General features: G+C 38.8%; 1 long non-coding RNA gene across 1 annotated transcript in view; it reads right to left on the bottom strand.

The window, feature by feature from the left end:
- Positions 1–11,403, bottom strand: part of LOC106873515 (uncharacterized) — a 92,449-nt gene extending 81,046 nt beyond the window's left edge. Inside the window, exon 1 of the long non-coding RNA XR_001409888.3 lies at positions 11,137–11,403. This is a non-coding gene — a long non-coding RNA (uncharacterized LOC106873515). The remainder of the gene's footprint in view (positions 1–11,136) is intronic.
- Positions 11,404–11,952: the final 549 nt, after the last annotated feature.

The following is an 11,952-nucleotide window of genomic DNA, read 5'->3' as shown; positions in this document are numbered from 1 at the left end:
TCACCTTCCATTTCTCCTGGGTTGATAAAAAAAAAAATACTAGCATAGTATATGGGTCGATGGTATCGGCTAGGCCCCTTTTGATTTGCTGATATTGTACTTAAATCAGAAACCATTATTATAAGTGGGAGGAGGGGCTGAGGAGGGTTGGTTGCAGGATGATTAGACCATCGGACAGAATTCTTTAGAGTTTATTCTTTGTGGTTTATTTAATCCAGTGAAAATGCATGGCCAAGTGGTTAGGGAGTAGCAATCAAAGTCGTTAGATAGTGGTTCCGACTCTCTGACTGGGTGGAGCATCGTTTTTTTGAGCGAAACTCTTCCTTTTCACGTTACTCCAGTTCACTCAGCTGTAAATGAGTAACCCTGCGACGGCTACTGTTCCGTTCAGGAGTTAATATTGTGATGTTGGTTACTAATATGCCATGGTAACCGATCCTGTGATTCCCTGGACTTGAGACAGTACTTACCATGATTGATTTAGTCAACTAATTTCTCCCCATAAATGTCTGGCCTTATGCTGGAAATACAACATCATACAAAATCTCTGTCCCATATATATATATATATGTAACGATTATACGATGAAGGTGCTGAAAAGTTCCCAACTTTAAGGGTATCGCAAAAGGCAAGGTTGGCGGCCTAACCAACCGAGTACTTTTTCAGGGCTTCGAAAAACTGAAGGATCGTTGCAATAAGTGTGTGAATCTGAAAAGGGAATATGTTGAATAATATCATAATTAACTGATCCTCCTGTATTTTCTTTTACCAAATCCAAGAACTTTTCAGCACCCCCTCGTACGTACATACATACATACATACATACACACATACCTGTACGAGGAGGTGCTGAAAAGTTTCTGGATCTAAAGGTGTTACGAAAGGCTTGGCTGGAGGTCCAACATTCTGAGTTCTATTACAAGCCTTAGAAAAACTGAAAGACCACTGCAAGAAGTGTGTGAATCTGAGAAGGGAATATGTTAAATAAAATCACAATTAAATTATGTTTCTCTGTTTTCTTTTACCCAAAGCCACAGGAACTTTTGAGCACATCCTCATGTGTAGTAAATAAATGAGAAGAAGAAAATATTAATTGATATAGTCTTTATTATATCATTACAATGTAAGATATAATTAGGGTTAGGGTTAGGGTTAGAGTTGTTGCTGTACACAGATTATTTGCAGTTCTTTCATCCATTCTGTAGGTAGTTAACTTCATCTTTTGTTGACTGTTAGGAGAAGAGATGGAAGGAGAGAGAAAGAATACCAGAATATACCTCTTTGGTGTGACACGTAGAGAGAGAGTGAACGTTGTGCAGTGCCTCGAATGAGGTGCTTCTCTCGCCAGCGCCAAACGAAAAGAAGAAGAACTGAAAACGGGTTCTGTGTAAATTTCTCTTATCTAAATTAGTTCAAGCTATACAAAGGATTTTCCTTTGTTATCTCCCTTGATCTAAGTTTGACTCGAAAAGTTACAAGTTAGCTGTTGTACAAAGAAAGGAACTCATAGAAAAATCATGGCCAGGTGTCTATCTATCTATCTATCTATCTATCTATCTATCTATCTATCTATCTATCTATCGATCGATCAATCGATCGATATATACCCCTACCTCTACCCCACCCTCAGCCTAACCCACACTCCACCTATTCTTTCTTCACTCTTGCCTCCCCCGCCTTCGCCTCCCCACCTCCCACCTCCCAACACCCTCACATCACACCGCGCTACACCATATCACACAACACATCACTTCACAACACACCACCACGCTCACATTAGCACTGACCCCCCTCCCCACATTTTCACAACTTCACACCTACATACACACATGCATACGTTAAGATCACCAGCATTCTCACACACACACGCAGCTTCTCGTCTTGGGTTTACCACTTCATTGTTATCTCCCCTTTTTCTTAGCTCTCCTGTGTGATCCTTCTGTCCGGCATTCGCCATGATAGATCGCTGACCACTTCATTTATATTTTTTTTCTCCTTGTTTCTCTCCGTGTTTCTTTCTGTGTTCCTTTCAGTTGAAGAGCGTAGGCTCGAAACGTCAAAGACTTTCTCTATTCTCGAGCGTTAAACTAATACATCCATTTGTTGTTTACACCACCTGTCTTCGTCTGTTGTTTTTTTCGTAAATTCTCCCACATATATATATATATATATATATATATATATATATATATTCTCTTTTACTCTTTTACTTGTTTCAGTCATTTGACTGCGGCCATGCTGGAGCACCGCCTTTAGTCGAACAAATCGACCCCATGACTTATTCTTTGTAAGCCTAGTACTTATTCTATCGGTCTCTTTTGCCGAACCGCTAAGTTACGGGGACGTAAACACACCAGTATCGGTTGTCAAGCGATGGTGAGAGACAAACACAGACACACAAACACACATTTACATATATATATATACATATATACGACGTGTTTCTTTCAGTTTCCGTCTACCAAATCCACTCACAAGGCTTTGGTCGGCCCGAGGCTATAGCAGAAGACACTTGCCCAAGGTGCCACGCAGTGAGACTGAACTCGGAACCATGTGGTTGGTAAGCAAGCTACTTACCACACAGCCACTATGTAACAAGGATGTGAATTTAAATTTGTGGTCGATGTTTCGAAATGAGAACAAGGGCAAGCAAAATGCTTTTCTTTTTAATTTTTAAATATAGAATGCTACAGTAAAAAATTGAGCTAGTCACAAAAATGGTGAAATATGAAATAAATAAATAAAACATATGCACACAAAACCTGATTTGATTAATTAGTTTTGAAAAAAATAGCGATCTGTATTGATCACTGATGAACTAGTTGGAAGGGTATATCGATTTAATTGAAGAAAGCTGCCAAACTACTCTTACGACCACCAGCTTGTGTATGTGTGTGTCCGTACATATGTGTGCGTATTAGTGTATTGGTGTTTGTGGTGTGTGAGTGTAACCGACAGTAAATATGTGTATGTGAAATTGTTTGTGTATAGCTGTTCTCCGAAATGCGTCAGTGTGTATGTGTGTGTGAGAGAGAAAGAGACAGAGGGAGAAAGGGAGAGAGAGAGAGAGAGAGAGAGAGAGAGAGAGAGAGAGAGAGAGAGAGAGAGAGAGAGAGAGAGAGAGAGTATGACAATGAAAGAGAGAGACTGAGAAAAAGAGAGATAGCAGGGAGCAGACGATGTGTGTTTGTGTTAAAGTCTGTTTGTAAATGTATGCATTTATCTCTGAATGCGTTTGCTTACGCATGAGGATGTAGATATGCGAGGGTTATGATTCCGTATGCGTGCGTATGTGTGCGTGCTTGTGCGTGCTTGTGCGTACATACGTATGTATGTGTGTGAATGAGTGAATTAATTTATTCACGTATATGTGTAAAAGTGTTTATGAGTGTTTGTGTATCCCTCTCTCCCTCTCTCTCTCTCTCTCTCTCTCTCTATATATATATATATATATATATATACATATATATATATATATATATATATATATATATATATATATATATATATATATATATATATATATATATATATATATACATATATATATATATATATATATATATATATATATATATATACATATATATATATACATATATATATATATATATATATATATATATATATATATACATATATATATATATATATATATATGGGAGAATATACAAAAAATAACAACAGACGAGGACAGGTGGTGTAAATAACAAAAGTATATATTAGTATGACGCTCGGGAATACGGAAAGTCTTTGACGTTTCGAGCTACGCTCTTCAACAGAAAGAATACGGAGACAAGGAGAAAAACACGGAGAAAAAAAATTGAATAGTGTTCAGTCAACGGTCAATCATATATATATATATATATATATATATATATATATATATATATATATATATATATACACACACACATATGTATGCGAGCGACTGAGAATAAGTGTATATGTGTCGCTGTGTGAATATGTGTATTTAACTATGTATATGTTTGCAAGTGTATATGAGTGTTTGTGTCAGTGTGTCTGTATGTGTACGCTTGAATATGAAAGTGTGTAAATGCGTTGAGCATGCATTTGTGAACGAAGGAGAAAGAGTGGTTAGACAATAGAAGAAAGGGAAGAAGAAGAAGAAGAAGAAGAGAGAGAGAGAGAGAGAGAGAGAAAAAGAGAGAGAGGGTGTAGAACTCTTAACGAAAAGCTATAGAGAGCGCTCCGAGGGGTGAGGTTGAATAAATATCGATTTTTGCTATTGCTGTGATTTTTCACAGAAGAATTTTAGATTGAAGAAATTACAATGGGAATGTTTTTTTTGTTTTTTTTAAAATTTAATTTTGTAATTAAAAAATAATTTCAACAAAAGCTAAAAATATTGGCAAAAAGGAAAACAAAATTTGAACGTAAGAGAATCTCTGATTGGATTAATTTTGTTTGAATTTAGTAGCTCGAAGCGATGTGTATTCTTAAAACTATACAGACTTTACCGAGCAGCAGAATTGCAGGAATGGTAGAACGTCTGGATATATTGCTGTTTATACACTCTTCAAATTATCGTACCTTCAGTGAGGTGTGAAGGTGCATAGCTTAGTGGTTTAAGTCGTTGCACTCCCAATTGTAAAATCGTGGTCTCGATTTCTAGACCGAGTGGTGCGATGTGATCTTAGGTAAGATATTTCATTTCATGTTACTCCAGTCCACTCAGCTGTAAACGAGTTGCAACAATACCTGGATAGTTAATCCTGTGACGGACTGGCGTCCCCTTCAGGGGAAGGGGCAGTCTTGTAAACTCAGTCACTTATAGACCATGGAAACGGATTTTATTCCCGGTAGTATGAATCCTGATAATCTCATGAACCGACCTAACTTTCAGTGAGTATAAAATTAATACAAAAAAGGAAGGATCTTCGTCAGTTTCGACGGTGAGTATTTCAAATGTTCGATCAACGGAGCAGACTTCTCACCGAAGAAGCGTGTGTCTGTTATTGAGTATTTCACAAACGCGCTAATTATCAAGTGAATTAGTGTGATTCGGCATGTGACAAAGCTGGGTCTTTTGAATTATCGGTACAATCCTCTATTCCACCTGTCTCTAAAAAAAAGTACTGGGTACGGTGCCCCAGCACGGCCGCAGCAAATGAGTAAAACAAATGAAAAAAATATGAAAAGATATTTGCCCTAAAATGCCACGCTGTGAGATTGAACTCGAGGGCTCATGGTTGTGTAATGAACTTGTTACCAATTCTTTCTTGCGTAGATCCATATATAAAGTGGATCTCTATTAGAATTTTTCAGTTCTCGCCTTCACTCAACACCTGACCGCTAGCGCAACACCTTAACCACTAGATCATGCGCCTTCGCAACGTTGGTGCTTAGCAAGTCGAATTCCAACGAGGTTCTAATTAAAAAAAAAAATTATGCTTTTTATTTTTACACGTGCAATAACGACCATATTGAGAAAGGCTTGAGTGTCACAAAATCTTTTCTTTTTTTTTATTCTTATTATCTAAAACCGACATGTTTATACTAAAAACCCAAATCCTTATTGCAATTGATTGCAAAGCATCATTTTATTGGATGGGCTAACAGCGAAATTAGTGTTGAAAGTGTTGATGACAAAAATGTCCATGGAATGTATATATAAAAGAGTTGATCTGTACAGCAATGATCAATAGCTTTCCACTTCAATAACAACAATAATAACATCTACAACTTGATCAACATCAACAACAACAACAATAATAGCAATGGCATAAATATAAAACTATATTGATATGGTTTAGCTTCCGGCCGAAATGGAATCCTAATTGGAATTAAAAAATGACATTTCCGCTTGAAATTGGATTTTTAAAATGGCTTCTGATTCATAACGAAATAATTTCTTTCCTCCGTTAAAAGATTTGGGTTATTTTGATATAGAAAATTAATGAACTTCACCCATGCGTGAACAAAATTATGCATCCTGGTCATACGAAAGCAGACTAACAACTCCATCAGCTCAATCCAACAACTAACCACTTAGAAGTATTACATCTGGCAATGTTCCTAATGTTCCTATTTTTATGAAATGTTATCGGAGGGATTAACAGTGATGAAAATTGAGTGCGTTGTACCCGGGGCAGCCCTTGCATTAGATGCTTCTCTGGAACACTAAGCCTATACAAGCTTAAACAAAATGTTGTACCCGGGACGGATCTCTCCTTTTCCCTTGCTTCGCTACTGGGAACTAAAAGCCTACGAAAAGGATGAATTAAAGAGTTAATAAGGCATTGTAATACTGATATCAAATTTTGGCACACGGCCAGCAAATTTCTGAGGAGGGGATTTAATCGATTACATCGACCTTAGTGCTCAATTGAAAGGATTAAAGGTGAAGTCGACCTCAACTAATTTGACCTCAAAACGTAAAGACGGACGAAATACCGCTAAGCATCTTGCCTAGTGTGCTAACGATTCTGCCAGCTCGATCACATCGACCCCAGTGTTCAACTGGTATTTATTTTATCGACTTCGATAAGACGAAAAGACGGATATCACAACATTTTTCTTTGAATGGGATACCAGTACGTCCCAAAGTTATCTATTTACAGGTAAATAAATTGGAGCAACGTGAAATGAAGTGTTTCGTTGAAGAACGAAAAGGCTGGCCCTTTGAACTACAGGTAGCATTCATTTTTGCCAGCTGAGTGAACTGGAGCAATGTGAAGTAAAAAGTCTTGCCCAAGGACACAGCACGATTGTGAGCTGAACACTCTAACCACTAAGCCACAAAGTTATACAAATTTAAAATTTTACAAGGACTTTGTAATGGCCCTGTGTCTGCGCATGTGTGTGAGCGTGTGTGAGTGTATAGAAAGGAAGTGATGAAGAGAGAGAGAGAAAAGAGAGAGGGGAAGAGAGAAAGCGAGAGAAGAGAGAGAGAGAAAGTAAGAGAAAGGGAAACGGAATTGACAGAGAAAGAGAGCGAAAGAGCCAGGTAGAGAACAGAGTCAGAGAGAGAGAAAGTAAGAGATAGATAGAGAGAGAGATAGGGGATAGAGGGAGGGAGAGAGAGGGGGGAGAGAGAGGGGGAGAGAGAGGGGGAGAGAGAGATAAATGGTAAGCGAGCCTGCATCCATCATCCCGTCCAGCCGTTAATCAGTACCATCCAAGAATAGCCATGTTTTGACACACATACTTGGACCTCGATCAATGTACTTTTAACGAGAAGCTTTTTGCCACTGCATAGCCGGGTGAATTGCTAAGTAGAAGTTAATGGTTATAGTGGTGGGTACTAAAAACAGAGGTAGGATGGTTGCAGTAATAAAGACAATATTGCGAATGATGACGACGATGGTGGTGGTGGTACCAATAGTAGTAGTAGTAGTAGTGTTTGTTTGCAGTAGTTATGATGGTGGTATTAGAGTTAGGTATGATGGTTATAACAATGGTGATAACGATAGTGGTGGTGGGTATATTGAGAGCGGCAGTGGTGTAGTTGTAGCAGTGGTAATGCTGATGATGATGATGATGATGATGATTATGGTGATGGTGGTGGTGGTGGTGGTGGTGGTGGTAGGGTGGTGGTAGTAGATATATGATGGAGGTATTAAGAATGGGGGTACAATAGTTGTGTGAAAGCGCATTTGGAGGACGGAAAATGAAAGAAGCCTGTCGTATATATATATATATATATATATATACATAGGTGGGTGCGGTGAATAAACTGTCGTTTAAATTACGCAAAAATGGAAATAGCACTGATATCTCGTTTTGACAGATATAGTTACCAAAATTACATAAAAATATCTTGAAATACTAAAGAATAAAAAATTATTCAATAAAATCTCCATTGGGTTCAACCACATCCTGCAGATGACTGCAAATCTTCTGGATGGTCTCCTTGATTAAGTTGGTGAAGGCTGCCATAATCCTTGCTTTCAGTTCATCTTTGGTATTACAAGGAGTTTTGTTAGACTCTCGTTCAACTGCGCCCCACACATAATAATCAAGGGGGTTGCAATGTGGGGAGTTAGGTGGCCGGATGTCAGGAGTAGAGTAGTCGGAGATATTGTCTGATAAACACGACTGGGTTCTCCTGTTGCCAGACATAGGGTCTTCCAGCAGCCACCCTCTTGATCCAGGGCAGCACTACCCCCTCCAGGCACTTGACGTAGGTCTCCGCGTTGAGTCTGAGGCTGTGTGGGAAGATGAATGGAGGGCATAACGTCGCCATCATTAGTGATCACTCCAAACACCATGGTGTTGACTGGATGTTTGATTTTTATCTCTCCCGATACATGTCTTCAGATTGACATTCAAACACTGTGAAATATTCGTATTGGAACTTCCGGCGTGAATGCCAAGTAGTACAGCATTTCGTCGTTTCCAAACTTCTGACAGAGTGAATTTCGTCACAGTGCTGTTCTTCTCACAGACGGTGCCCAGCTGACCCTACTATACTGTGTAGTCGACAAAATCAAAAACAAACTATGCACATGCACGAAATTTAAAATATAAAATGGCAACAATTTACCCATCGCACTCCCTCTCTATATATATAAGTGTGTGTGTGTGTGTGTGTGTGTGTGTGTTTGTCCCTCACTATCGCTTGACAATTGGTGTCAGTGTGTTTACATGCCCATAATGTAGAGGTTGAGCTTGGGGTCGATTTGTTCCACTAAAGACCCTTCAAGGCCGTGCCCAAGCATGGCCGCAGGGAAATGACTGAAACAATTAAAAAAAGCAAAAGAGAGAATCTCGAAAATTTCGAAGGCTTCAGAGTCAAGGTTTTAAAGGTCTAAAGTTTACAAATTCTAACTTTAAAACTTAATAAGCTTTTTTAGTTTTTAAAAGCTAAAACCTAAAAACTTTAAAACTTTAAAGTTAAAGTTTAAAACTTTAAATCTTCATGACTCAAGTCCTCGAATTATTCAGCATTACTTGAGAATATAAATGTAACTGAGAAAAATTTCGACGGTATTTCTCGCAAGTCGGGCAACTCGGAAGAAGATTTGAAATTATTTTTTCAAATTTCTTTTGGCAAACGCTGTAACACTTCGGTTATCAAACGAGAACTGATGTTCTGAAGCAACAAAAGGACATGACAGTTGTAGTGGTCACGCAGGTATTGTTATTAGCAGTGTGCTTGTAGTAGTGTGGAGGCGCAATGGCCCAGTGGCTAGGGCAGCTGACTCGCGGTCATAACATCGCGGTTTCGATTCCCAGACCGGGCGTTGTGAGTGTTTATTGAGCGAAAACGTCTAAAAGTTCCACGAGGCTCCGGCAGGGGATGGTGGCGAACCCTGCTGTACTCTTTCACCACGACTTTCTCTCACTCTTACTTCCTGTTTCTGTTGTGCCTGTAATTCAAAGGGCCAGCCTTGTCACACTCTGTGTCACGCTGAATATCCCCAAGAATTACGTTAAGGGTACACGTGTCTGTGGAGTGCTCAGCCACTTGCACGTTAATTTCACGAGCAGGCTGTTCCGTTGATTGGATCAACTGGAACCCTCGACGTCGTAAGCGACGGAGTGCCAACAGAAGCTTGTAGTGGTGGTGTGTTGGTTATATAATGATGATGGTTGGTGCCTACGATGGACACGATGGCAATACTGGTCAGGGAGGACAAACTGATGGTTTTGTTGGATATAATAGACCCGTTCGAGGACAGAGATGTGAGTGGTGGTGGGGACGTTGGCTTATATCTTGGTGATGAAGACGGCTGCAATGATGGGGGGGGGCGTGAGGGGGGGTCATTGGCTGTGGTCGTGGAGATGGTAGAATTCATGGAGTTGATGATGATGATGGTGGTGGTGATAGTGGTAGTTGATGCTTTGCAGTGAAAATGATGACGATGATGATGACGATGATGATGATGATGATGTTAATGATCACATGACGACGACGACAACGACAATGATCATGACACACGACGACAGTAACGATGACGATGACGATGGTGATGATGATGATGATGATGATGGTGATGATGTATGTGTGGTAGTATTGATGATGTTGCAAGGTATGCTTACATGTGGTTGGTGTTACTAATGGCGCTGATTGCCGTGTTGGCGACATCAGTGGTGGTTGAGTTCACAGTCGTAATTGTGTTCGAGGTTTTGAGTGGCGGCGGTAGTGGTGTAGGTGGTGTGAGCTTTGAGGTGGTTATCCTTTGTATCAATGGATAAATAATCAATAGTGAGAAAGAGAGAGAGAGAGAGAGAGAGAGAGAGAGAGAGAGAGAGAGAGAGAGAGAGAGAGAGAGAGAGAGAGAGAGAAATGTATGTTGATAAATTGTTATATACTTACAATTCTTACCTTCGTCTTAATTGAAACTGTCAATTTGGGACGACAGAGAATGATGTAAGGGAGGGGTGATGAGGTGAGGTATTGGTTGGGTAAATACGCAGAAGAGTATCCCTACAAGAAGATGAGAAGGAGAAGAAGTCGTTGATTGTTAAGGAGATCACTAAGACCGAAACAATGGGAGCGAGTGAATGAAATAGAAGGGAAAAAGAGATGGCGAGAAAGTTAGAGAGATAAATAGCTGACTAGCTATCAAGATAGATAGATAGATAGATAGATAGATAGATAGATAGATAGATAGATAGATAGACAGATAGACCGATAGATAGACAGATAGACCGATAGATAGATAGATAGATAGATAGATAGACAGATAGTTAGGTAGATAAATATATATATATATATATATATATATATATATATATAGAGAGAGAGAGAGAGAGAGACAGAGACAGAGACAGATAGATAGATTGATAGATTGAAAAATAGAGAAAGATAGAAAGAGAGAAAGAAAGATAGAAAGTGGGTGTTAGAGATTGAATGAGAGAAACAAAACAAACATATGCTTACGTAGTACGTACGTATGTACGTACATACACACATGCATAAATACCTACATACATACACATATATTCGCAAAATACGCATAAAACTACAAATAAAACAACAAATAAAAACAGATCAAAACGCAGCATAAATACCCGTGTACAAAACTACATATTAACGTATATGCATACACACATACATGCACACACACACACACACACACACACACACACACACACACAAGCATTAAGAAATGCGGGCACAGACACGTAGGAATACATACAATACATACAAAGTAAAACACTTACACAGAAGCTCACAAAACCGCAGACCAGTAAAAAGTTCTCTTGAAAGCAACACAAAACTTAATTTATATTAAGGCTGTAAGGACTGAAATCTTGTGGCAGTCATATATTCATCATGGATGGGTATTAGTAGCGTAAGCAGTACAAATTAATTTCAGTCAGAAATATCACCGTGTTGCAATATCGATCCGTCTAGAAAACAGGCAATCTGTAGACTAGGTTAGTGGAATGTAGTACATACAAGTTACTGAATTATAAACTGAGATAATGATAAAAGGAATAGGTTAGATATATGTGTAATTTGTTAATAAAATTTAACTGGCATTCCGTCGATTACGACGTTGAGGTTTCCAGTTAATCCGATCAACGGAGCAGTCTGCTCGTGAAACTAATGCGCAGGTGGTTGAGCACTTCACAGACACGAGTACATTTAGCGTGTCACAGAATGTGACAAAACTGGGCCGTTGAATTAAAGGTACGATTCATTTTTACCAGCTGAGTGGATTAGAACAACGTGAAATAAAGTATCTTGCTCAAAGATATAACTTACTGCCGGGTATTGAACTCACGACCTTACGATCTTACGATTAGGAGCACATTACTCTAATATCTTAGCCACGCGCCTTTACTGTTAATGAAATATAGAACACATCTAGAACAATAAGACAAATTAATGAAATATAAATAATTAATTAATGCGCAAGTAAGATATAAGAAGAAAAAACACAAGACACAAACATAGCAAAAGCAACTAACAATGTACATATCCAATGTACTTAAAGCTGTGGAAAACAGGAAAGCAAGCCAATATTTTAGAAC

This window comes from Octopus bimaculoides, chromosome 15 (genome assembly GCF_046866305.1).
Source record: "Octopus bimaculoides isolate indiv1 chromosome 15, ASM4686630v1, whole genome shotgun sequence".
Lineage (NCBI taxonomy): Eukaryota > Metazoa > Mollusca > Cephalopoda > Octopoda > Octopodidae > Octopus > Octopus bimaculoides.
Note: the sequence above shows the minus strand (reverse complement) of the source record. Positions and strands in the feature narration are given on the sequence as shown.